At 43.5% G+C, this 12,136-nt stretch overlaps 1 protein-coding gene and 1 non-coding gene across 7 annotated transcripts in view; one reads left to right on the top strand and one right to left on the bottom strand.

Annotated features, from left to right (window-relative positions):
- The window catches only part of NDUFAF6 (NADH:ubiquinone oxidoreductase complex assembly factor 6), a 211,622-nt gene that overhangs the window by 197,395 nt on the left and 2,091 nt on the right, over positions 1 to 12,136 (bottom strand). The window lies entirely within an intron of this gene.
- LOC112204308 (small nucleolar RNA U13) lies at positions 3,473 to 3,575 on the top strand. The gene has a single exon (XR_002937878.1). It is a non-coding gene; the product is annotated as a small nucleolar RNA U13 (small nucleolar RNA).

The raw sequence follows: 12,136 nt of genomic DNA, 5'->3' as shown, positions 1-12,136 counted from the left end.
AGGCTGGAGTGCAGTGGCGCGATCTCAGCTCACTGCAACCTCAGCCTCCTAGGTTCAAGCGATTCTCCAGCCTCAGCCTCCCAAGTAGCTAGGATTACAGGTGCCCACTACCACACCCGGCTAATTTTTTGTATTTTTAGTACAGACGGGGTTTCACTATGTTGACCAGGCTGGTCTTGAACTCCTGACCTTGTGATCCGCCCGCCTTGGCCTCCCAAAGTGCTTTTTTTTTTTTTTTTTTTTTTTGAGACGGAGTCTCCCTCTGTCGTCCAGGCTGGAGTGCAGTGGTGCAATCTCGGCTCACTGCAATCTCCGCCTCCCAGGTTCAAGCTATTCTCCTGCCTCCACCTCCCAAGTAGCCGGGATTACAGGTGTGCACCACCACACCTGGCTAGTTTTGTATTTTTAGTAGAGATGGGGTTTCACCATGTTGGTCAGGCTAGTCTCGAACTCCTGACCTCAGGTGATCCACCCACCTCAGGCTCCCAAACTGCTGGAATTACAGGTATGTGCCACTGTGCCTGGCCAGCTTTTTGAAATTCCTAAACTGGATGTGTACCTTTGGATACATATATAAACTTTCCAATTCTTATTTTCCTCTTTTGAAAAATGAGTGAGGGGTTCAGGATTTGTGATGTGTGAGGCCACTTCTAATTCTATAATTCTAGTTATAAAATGTGGATAATTTCCTATGACATTTGTATGAATTCATACAAATATAAAATTAGGAGTCAAGGCTTGGGTTCAAGTTCCAATCTGCAAGCTAAATAATCTTAGAGAAGCCCTCTGACTCCTCTGAGTCTTATTCCTCAGCTATAAATCTGGCAAAATAAACCTCATAGAGTTGTTGCAAGACTCAGGTAAGGGGATACCTGTGAAATTACTTGTGAACGATAAAGATGTTAAAATAAATGTAGCATAGGCCAGGAGCAGTGGCTCACATCTGTACTCCCAGCACTTTGGGAGGCTGAGATGGGAGGATTACTTCAGGCCAGCAGTTTGAGGTCAGCCTGGGCAACATAGCAAGACCCCATCTCTACAGGAAATTTAAAGATTAGCCAGGGAAGAGGGTGCATTCCTGTAGTCCCAGCTACTTGGGAGGCTGAGGTGGGAGGATTGCTTGAGCCCAGGAGGTTGAGTCCATAGTGAGCTATGATCATACAACTGTACTCCAGCATGGGCAACAGAGTAAGACTGTCTCTAAAAATAAACAAATAAATGTGGCATAGTATTCTTAGTAAATCTAAGCTACTAGTTCTCCTTTCTTTGCTCAACTTAAACTTCATTAATCAAATATTTAAGTCATTCATTCCACAAATATTTATGGAATGTCTTCTGTTTTAGGCACTATACCTCAGTGAATAAGACACTGAATTTTTATTTACTGTCCAACACTGGCCAGGCACAATGTGAGGTACTGGGCACACAATGGTGTAATTGAGAGCTTTTAGAGGGAGATACAGGCAAACTCAAGTCATGGGACTTAGACTTGAAAATGTCCTTTCACAATGTGTATCAAATACAGAAATTTAAACATAAATATTTTAGCAAGGCACACACAAGGGAAATAAACTGTATTAAACATAGTAGAGAGGTGAATGTAGTACCTGCTATGACCCAATACATAGGGGCCAGCCACTATTTTAGGTACTGGAGATTCAGCAATGAACAAAGCAGACCAAGTCCCTGGCCTTCTGGAGCTTACATTCTACTAGAAAGCCTGAATCACAGGCATATGTTCTCAGGACCTCCTGAGGGATGTGTCACAGGACTAAAAAAAGAAAGGTTGAATCAGCCAGACTATTACTAATTACATATGGAAGATACAGGCAAAGAAAAGTATGAGGCTGATGTGAAAATTATGAGACAAAGTTCTGGATCCAGAGCTTCTGGCCTCTTCTCTTGGTAGTACTCAGTTCCCCTTATCAGAACTGAAGGCATGATGAACTCTGACTTGCTCACCTCATTTCTCATTCCAATTATTCAGCTTGGACAAGCAGCAGCTTTTACCAAGGAGTGAGATGTTTGGGTATATGGGATAATCACAGCTATGTTTCAGCTATGGTAAACTGTTATGGCTTTAGATTTTCAAACACCATTCATATATTCTGCAAATGTATGATTGAGCTCTACCCTTTTCTAGGGTCCTTTGAATCTATCTGTGTCTCACACAGCACAAGGACTCCTGCAGCCAATAATGGATCACTAGCCTCCATCTAACCTCTAACTATTGCTCACATATGCATTCAGCAGTGTATCCAACAACTGCAGATTCTTTAGTATGATGCACTGTGCAAGGTCCTTGCTACCTGGCATTTATATTCACATTGAAAACTTAAGAGAAATGCAAACTCTAGTATTAGACAGTATGAGTTGATGCCATTTGATTAAATGACATATAGGAGTTACAAGGAGAAAGATCACTTCTGGCTAGAGTAACTGCAGGAGAGAAAGATGCAGCTCTTGTGAGACTGTTTTGTGCTGGCCACACTGCGAGACATTTTACATACATTCTCTCACTTGCCAGGAAGGCTTCATGAAGGACTTGGTAGTCTAAGACCCTGAGGAAGAATTTGGTAAGGCAGACATGTAGTTTCAACTGAATTTTCATTTACTGTCCAACACTGGCCAGGCACAATGCTAGGTGCTGGATACATGATGGTGACGGTGCAATTAAGAACTTCTAGTGGGAGACACAGACAAATAAACAGGCAATTACAACTACCCTATAGTGTAATGTATACAAATAGATAAAGCACAGGGGCAATGGCAGAACAAGGTCAAGTGTATTTGTCATGATCCTCTCAGTTGCACATGATAAACCTGACTCAAAATAATCTTAAGCTAAAATGTGATGGGCTGGCTTTCATTACTAGGAACCACCAAGGTGGATCCACGACTTAAACCAGGATACTCCCTCTGCTCTGTGTCAGCATGTCCTTTAGTGCTGCAGATGGGAGGTGCCCCAGGTGAACATTCTTTGACACAGTGACCCTAGAGGCAAGAGGCAGGCTTCTTGGCTAGCTCACGTGGAGGGAAGGACTTTGGCCCTGCTTGGAACATTTGTCCTATAATGAAACAATCCCCGTTGCCAAGGGAAAGGGCACCACAATCAACAAACTGGGTTTACACACCTAGCCCTGCTGGTGAGTGGTGGGTTAGGTTCTTATATCAGCAGAAAGGGAGAGGGGAGAAATACATATGGGGTCACCACAAACAACAGCTACCACATGGAAGCCCTGAAGTGACAGTGCAGTTATGGGAACAGCAGGGACACAGGGAAAGGGACGTGTGGGATGAGTTCCTGGGATGGTGAATAGATTAGTTCAGCTGGAGCAGTGGTCATACCTAAGAGCACAGAGAAGAACCAAAGAGGGCAGGGCAGACTGTGGAGGGCCTTGAATACCTGCTAAGGACTCTATAGCAGCCTGATGGGAGCACGGTGACAGCTTTGCTCAGAATCTGTAGGGCGATCCTTTGGAGTTCATAAACATGATGACTAGGTGTTCACACGCACGTGTGAGATGTGCCACCCTTGAACCTTGTTATGATGCTGGTACATTACCTATCTGACATGAAAAAAATATAAATAATTTTTTAAAAAATCTACAGGGCAACAAGAATGAAAGTGTGAAACATCTACAAACTGTATCTTCGGTGAAATGAGGAAGTGACAAAGTTGACAAATTTCACATTGTGTGTGGCGTCACCCCCAAACCAGCACAGTAATCTACAATGTGTGGGCAGGTGCCATAGGAAACACCAGAAACTGCACAGCAGTCCAGCTGGTGGTGGATCCCAGCCATCCCCAGGGAAATTCAACCCCAAGAGGAGAAGACTCACCCTGGATGAGAACCACTGTGAGCAGGACCAAGAAGGAAGAGGGCAAGAACACTAGGAGAGGAAGAAGGAAATCACCAGGGTGCCTAGAGGACACCCAGGTAGCTTTGGGAAGTGCAGCTTCCAAGAGACAGAGGAGTACCTTGGCAGGAAGGGGCAGGATGCCTCCGAATCAGTGGCTGGGGAAGGACCAGGGAAGCTCTGGGCTTGGTGAAACCCACCCAAGTGAGGTTAGGATCCTAAAGTCAGAGGAGGTCTGGCTACACAGAGATGCCATTCAGTAAACAGTAGTCCTCTCACTACAACAGAGGAGGGAGCCCTCGAGCTGAGAATCAAGGAAAGCTGCCTCCCCTCTCACATCACAGGACTCACTTGCTAACTGTTGCCTCAGAAAAATCCGACCCGTCAAAAAATAGATGATTTTTAAAATCCACAAAATGTTCTCCCAGAAAAAAAAAAAAAATCTGAAAAGGAGTGGCAAAACTTCCTCCCTGCAGAAATAAAACTCATCCAAAAAATCCTGCCACAAAGAAGAAGAAAAAAATTTTTTTTTCTTGAGACATAGTCTCCCTTAGTTGGGCTAGAGTGCAATGCCACGATCTCAGCTCACTGCAACCTCTGCCTCCTAGATTCAAGCGATTCTCCTGCCTCAACCTCCCAAGTAGCAGGGATTACAGGTATGCACCACCAGGCCCAGATAATTTTTATGTTTTTAGTAGAGACAGGGTTTCACCATGTTGGCCAGGCTGGTCTCGAACTCCTAACCTCAGGTAATCCGCCCACCTTGGCCTCCCAAAGTGCTGGGATTACAGGCGTGAGCCACCGCGCCTGGCCAGAAGAAGAAAATTTTAACCCAATATTCTATTATGATTTTTTTTAATGTAATAAGGCAATGACAGTTATGCAGGAAGATGACAAAGCAGAAATAAAGAACTCAAGGAAGGGGTGGTCAGGCAGCAGAAGGTGACAAACCATGGGAGGACATGAAAAAGGAGCCTGCACATTAAAAACTGCTTTAGGAAAGAAACGGGAAAGAAATACAGAAACACTGCAAAAAAAAAAAAAAAAAAAAATGACAAGGAACACAAGGGAGAAGAGACACTACTGTGAAAGATACCGTGGAAGACATAAAGAACAGAATCAAGAAAAGTAAAAAATAGAAACTTAAAATCATTAGAGAAGTGACAGGCAAATGAAACTGCATAAAGTTAGAGTCTCTGAAGAAAAACAATGGAACAGAACAAATTATTTTAAAACATGGTTCAGGCCAGGTGCAGTGGCTCACGCCTGTAATCCCAGCACTTTGGGAGGCCAAGGCGGGCAGATCACGAGGTCAGGAGATCGAGACCATCCTGGCTAACACGGTGAAACCCTGTCTCTACTAAAAAAAAAAAAAAAAAAAAAAAGCAAAAAAAAATAGCCAGGTGTGGTGGTGGGCGCCTGTAGTCCCAGCTACTCGGGAGGCTGAGGCAGGAGGATGGCGTGAACCCGCGAGGCGGAGGTTGCAGTGAGCCGAGATCGCGCCACTGCACTCCAGCCTGGGCGACAAAGTGAGACTCCATCTCAAAAAAAAAAAAAAAAAACAAAACACAAAAACAAAAACAAAAAAAAACATGGTTCAATTTTAAGTAGGGTTTGGAACTGGGATTAGAAGGACAGCTCGGCCCAGTTCACAGACCTAGATTTAGGAACCAAAAGGGGAAAGAAGGCCTGGAAGTTATCTCAAGACTAGGGAGCCAGGGGCAGGTCAGAGGTGCTCTTTGTCCACAGGACCCCTTTGCCCTGGGTCTCTAAGAAGAGGGAGGCACAGGAGTGGGAAAGGACAGTGCTGCCTGCCCCAGCATCAATTACCTACAGAAGCAGGGGTTGACAGGGTGGGGAGGAGTGAGTAAATAGTTCAGAAACAGCGCCTTAAAAACTAACAAGTTACCAACTAGAGAATCAAAAAGTAGAGATTAATCTCTGTGCATCCATCACTCAGTTTATTAACTATTAACATTTTACCCTACTTGTTTCAGATGCTTTTAAGGAAATACAAATGTTACAGATATAGCTGAAGCCTATTATAAACTCCCCCGGAACCCAGGATGCCACTGTCCTGAAATTGATGACTACTTTGGTGAAGAATGCTTTTATGCTATTACTGCGTAAGTATGTATCTACAACTACTTTGTATCACATGCTTTCAAATTTTATATAAATGGTATCATATTGAATGTGACCTATAATTTGCTTTTGTTTTTGAAAAACATTGTTTCTGAGATTTATCCCGGTTGATACACATGGCTGTACTTCATTTTAACTATGACAGTTTTGTTGTTGTTGTTTTCTTTGTTTTTTTCGAGACAGGGTCTCTCTCTGTTGCCCAGGCTAGAGTGCAGTGGTACAATCTCAGCTCACTGCAGCCTCGACCTCCTGGGCTCAAGTGATCCTCCCACCTGAGCCTCCTGAGTAGCTAGGGCCACAGGGGCACAACACCACACCCAGCTAACTTCTTTATTTTTTGTGGAGCCAGGGTTGCCCAGGGTGGTCTCGAACTCCTAGGCTCAAGTGATCCTCCTGTCTCCACCTCCCAAAGTGCTGGGATTATAAGTGTAAGCCACTGCACCCAGCCCCTATTAGTTCTCAAAATAAAATATATACCTACCCTGTGACCTCACAATTCCACTCTTAGGTATATGTTCAAAAGAAATGAATACAGGCTGGGCACAGTGGCTCACGCCTGTAATCCCAGCACTTTAAGGCCGAGGCAGGTGGATCACCTGATGTCAGGAGTTTGAGACCAGCCTGGCCAACATGGTGAAACGTCATTTAGTAGTCTCTACTAAAAATATAAAAATTAGCTGGGCGAGGTGGTGGGCACCTGTAATCCCAACTACTCGGGAGGCTGAGGCAGGAGAATTGCTTGAACCCAGGAGCCAGAGGTTGCAGTGAGCTGACACAGTGCCCCTGCACTCCAGCCTGGGTGACAGAGTCAGACTCCATCTCAAAAAAAAAAAAAAAAAGTATGTCCACAAAAAGACTTCCTTGTGGACATACAAGAATGTTCAGGGTGCCTTTATTCACAATAACTAATAATTTAAAAATAACAAAGTGTAGCATATCCATACAATGGAATACTAAGCAACAAAAAGGAGCAAAGTACTGATACATTCAACAACATGAATGAAATTTAAAAACACTGTGATGGTAATGTTCCACAACTTGACAAGAGTTTGGGTTACACAAGTCTATTTATTAAGATTATATACCTGAGATTTATATCTTTTTTTTTTTTTTTTTTTTTGAGACAGGGCCTCACTCTGTCACCCAGGCTGGAGTGCAATGGCATGATCTGGGCTCACTGCAATGTCCACCTCCTGGGTTCAAGCAATTCTTGTGCCTTAGCTTCCGGAGTGACTGGAATTACAGGCATGGGTCACCACACCAGGCTAATTTTTGTTTTTGTTTTTTTGTTTTTTAGATAGAATTTCATCATGTTGGCCAGGCTGGTTTTGAACTCCTGGTCTCAAGTGATCCACCTGCCTTGGCCTCTCAAAGTGCTGGTATTACAGGTGGGAGCCACCACGCCCGGGCTATACCTTTCATATTGAACTGTTAATGCTATGCATGCTGAAGTACTTAGGGAGACATGTACTGATATCTCCTTTTTTTTTTTCTTTTTGAAATGCACCAGAAAATAAGATGGAATGATGGATGGATAGATGGAGAGATCTGTGATGAAGTAAGCATAGCAAAATGTTGATAGTGGAATACAGGTGGTAGGGCATATGGGTGTTCATTATAAAATCCTTTCAACTTTGCTGAATGTTTAAAATTTTTCATAAAAGGCTGGGCACAGTGGCTTATGCCTGCAATCCCAGCACTTTGGGAGGCTGAGGCCAGCGGATCACTTGAGGCCAGGAGTTGGAGACCAGCCTGGCCAACATGGCGAAACCCTGACTCTACAAAAAATACAAAAAAACTTAGCCAGGAATGGTGACGCATGCCTGTAATACCAGCTACTTGGGAGGCTGAGGCATGAGAATCACTTGAACCTGGGAGGTGGAGGTTGCAGTGAGCTGAGATCGCGCCACTGCACTCCAGCCTAGGTGACAGGGCAAGATTCTGTCTCAAAATAATAATAATAAAATGTAGAGGAAATTTAAAAACATTTAACCTGTCCAAAACCAACTCCTGATTCTGTCCTACGCCATAGCTGTTCCTCTGAGTGACAGCCATTCATTCATCTAGTTGCTTGCCTTTTACTTGTCTCTCAGTCGCCTCAGTCTATTCATCAGCACAGCTCTACTTTCAGCGTATATCCTGAGTGTGCTTCTCCCAATCTCCACCACCCAGCATGCTCCCACAAACCAACCCCTTCCCTGTATTGCACCCATCTCCTACCCAGTCTCCCTGCTTGTACTCTTTTCCCCTGCTGGAGTCTACGCTTCACATAGCAGCCAGCTGGATGCTTTTAAAACATTCTCACTGCATCTCCTTCCCATCACTCCCTTGCTCACTACGTTCCAGCCATACGAACCTCCTTGTGCACTAAATATGCCAAGGTCCTCTGGGCTTTGTTCCTCTGCTTAGGATGTTCTTCCTTCCTATTTGTATGGCTTATTCTCTCTTCATAGTTCTCTGCTCAAATGTCTCATCAGGAGGCCTTCCCTGAACAGCTAACATAGCACCTCCTGTTCTCTTACCCTGCTCTTATTTTTCATCTTAGTTATTACTATCTGACACATTTATTAGTTTCTATGACATTCCCCCTCCCTTACACTAGATTTAAGATCTAAGGGGCAGGAATTGTTTGCTTTACTGTGCCCTACTGTTGTTGAATTAATGAATGAACTAAATAAAATGTCACCTCCTCTGTGAGTCCTCCCCAGATCACTCCCCGCCCCTGCAGTCCCCTCTGCCATATCATCTTATCTTTTGCATCATGCTTAACAATAGTTATCCGTGCCACATTTATCCTCTGTTCCCCAGTCCAACAGAACTCAAGCTCTGGGGACAGAGAACAGTGTTTCTTGGTGACTTCCATATCCTCCTCAGTGGAGAGCAGGGCCCCGCCCAGAGCACTCTGTGCCCTCCCGCCTATTCCAACCTCCCAGAGCTTCTGGATTTCCATCACTGCCGGACTTTTCTGTTCTCTCTCCTCACTGTGGAGTTTCAGGAATCATGAAGGAGCTGAACTGACCATCTCTGAGGTGTGCTGTCTACGTCTCACAATCTACAATGCCTTCCTTCTTAAGGGCCCTCCCTCTGAGGTGGCAGCCAAGCGCAGCACTGGCAGAGCCAGAGGCTCATCTACCTAGACTCCCTGGTGCCTCTGGTGTCCTCAGAGCTCAGGAGCAGAGGGCAGTGCTCTGCTGCCACCCTGCTGAGCCCTCCAAGGTGCCAGCTGCGAAACTCTTTCAAGGGACTGTTCCCTGGAGTTAGGTTCCAAGGGCCCCCCACCGAGAGCACACCTCTGCCCCCTCCCCTCCATTTATCCCACAAAGAGGGTTGGGGTCCACCAGGCCCCCAAGCCAGCCCTGAAAGAGACAGCCCCTGTCCCCAGGGGCTCCCTACAGCCTGGCAGAGACAAGCAGGGGTAGAGGCAAGCATAAGTTGGAGAAGAGGTGCTATAAAGTCCTACTTCAGAACAGGGCAAGACAGCTTTCTAGAAAAGGCAGTGTTTGAGTATTAATGAATAAATGGGATCTAGCTGGGGGAAGGCAATGGAGGTGGGGAGAATGAGGTGCAGGTGCCAAGGTCCCAAGGTGAGAAGGACAGGGGATGTGGACAGCTCCATGTGGGGGGATCTCCTGGGCGCAAGAGGTCTTGTGTGTTTAAGTTTTGGGGTTTGACTGTTAATCCAAGTGGAGGTACAGAAAGGTTTTAAGGAGTGGCATCTGTGCTTTGGAAGGGCAGTTTGGCAACAGGTTGGAAGGCAGACTGCAAGGGGAAATGCATGTCAGGAAAACCAGTTAGAAGAGTATTGCACTGAAGAGAGAATGGTGTCCTGAACTAAGGCAGAGGGAAATAAAGCATGAATGTGGAAATGACTTGGGAACAGAAGACAAAGGAATTTGGTGATAAATGGAGGCAGCACAGCACAGGTGAGCTGGAGTCAGACTCTACTGTGGATCTTAGGCAAACTACACTTGTGCCTCAGCTTCCTCATTTATAAACCAGGAATGACAGTCATTAGCACCTGTCTCATAGTGTTGGTGGAAGATTGAAGGAGTTAATAGTATGGGAAGGCTTGGGGTACAGCCTAGCACATTATCTTACCCAGGAAATATTAACTATGATTATGAAGCTCAGAAAAAAAGAAAAAAGGAATGACTAAGTTCACTCCCAGGATTCTGGTTTGGGCAACTATGTATGCAGTTCTCAAAGTGTGTTCTGTGGACATCTAGAGGTCTCAATGACGCTTCAAAGTAGAATGTGAAGTCAAAACTATCTTATAGTAAAATGTATTTGTTTAACAATAAAATTGTTTTTAAAACTGCATCTCATCTGATTCTAATTTAAAAAATTGGCCAGGTGCAGTGGCTCATACCTGTAATCCCAGCACTTTGGGAGGCCGAGGCAGGCAGATGATTTGAGGTCAGGAGTTCAAGACCAGCCTGACCAACATGGTGAAACCTTGTCTCTACTAAAATACAAAGATTTTTTTTCCTTTAGATATGTTTTAGATAAGCATGAAGGATAAGCAAGTTTCATTAAATGGGAAGAAAATGTTTTATTCCTTTCTTGTTACATGAGAAATACTGACTATTATTAAGCACCATTCATTTTTGCTTAGCTTCAAATGAGTCTCATGACAATAAAAACGTATGAAAAATACCTTGGTGAAAGTTTTGAACAATCTGACCAACAAGATAAAGTATTATTGAATTATAATTCAAATTATAAAACGAATATCCATGAGTGCATACTGATAGGAATAAATGACTAAGTTAATGAATGGGGAAAAAGAGACAAATCTCTAATGCAGAATAAATTAAAATAATACAGATACTTCACCCTAAAAGAGATCACTCCTCACTCCTTAGGTGTGGGCTGCACACAGTGACTTCCTTCCAAAGAGCACAGTATGAAAAGGGAGGAAAAAGAGTAATTTTACAATGGAGAAACCTGACAAACATTACCTCAGCCAAGCGGTCAAGATCAACATCAACAGTAATAAATCATGATGTCGGTATGAACTCTTAGTATGATGTGATGAAAATGGTACTTTATCTCTATGATCTTCCTCCCCAAACCCATAACCCCAGTCAACTCGTCTACCGGAATTCATCTGATGTTTTTGTCGCATGGTTAGCCTGCAAAATACTTGACCAGCACTCCTCAAAACTGTTAAGGTCATCAAAACAAAAGTCTGAGAAACTGCCATGGCCAAGAGGAACCTAAGACATGACATCTAAATGTGATGGGTATCCTGGACGAGATCCTAGAGCAATAAAAAGATATTAGGTAAAAACTAAAGACATAGGAATAAAGTATGGACTTTAGTTAATAATAACACATCGACATTGATTCACTAAATAGCAAACACATCATAGGGTAATAAATATGCCATACTATAAGATGTCAATAACAGGGGAAACTGTGCATGTGTGGTGGGTGGGAGAGGGGAGTGAGTATATGGAAGTCCTGTTCCACCTGCTCAATTTTTCTTTAAAACTGTTCTAAAAAATAAACTCTATTAATGTTTTTAAAAGCCTGGTATTTATTGGGAATAATTCCACCATCCGTCTATCATCCATCATGGTAACCTAGAGACCTAAAATTCTATAATGGGATATCCTACATACAATTCAAATCAGCATTTACCCAAGTCCTACTATATATGCCTTTGAACTGCTGAATACTGGCTATAAAAAGATGAACAAAACAATTTCCGAGGTCGAGTTGGAAATAAAAGACATTTAAATAAGTAATTTTTGTCCTGTAAGATGAGCATAACTGTAGCACAGGGAAAAGGATCTGTGAAGCTTCGACAGAGGAGATATACAAAAAAAAAAAAAGGCACAGAATAAAGAAATGGGTGGGCTAAGCCTGAATTTTTTTTTTTTAAGCCTGTGCTTCCAAGAATCTTCTGGGGTTTTTTCCTCCTGAAAATGAATGTCGGAGCAATCAAAATAGTTACCCCAGAGAAGCATGGTAGAGGCCAACAGTTTATTTACCATGGTGTTTTAACTTTACATGTACAATAGAGGAAATATACTTTAGGTGAATTTTAAAACGGATAAGTAGGAAAAGAGCAAGCTAAAAACAAACATATCCGCCCCCTACCCTTTATTTTCTCTTTTTTTAA

Source organism: Pan troglodytes, chromosome 7, assembly GCF_028858775.2.
Source record: "Pan troglodytes isolate AG18354 chromosome 7, NHGRI_mPanTro3-v2.0_pri, whole genome shotgun sequence".
Classification (NCBI taxonomy): Eukaryota; Metazoa; Chordata; class Mammalia; order Primates; family Hominidae; genus Pan; species Pan troglodytes.
This window is presented reverse-complemented; position numbering and strand designations above follow the sequence as displayed.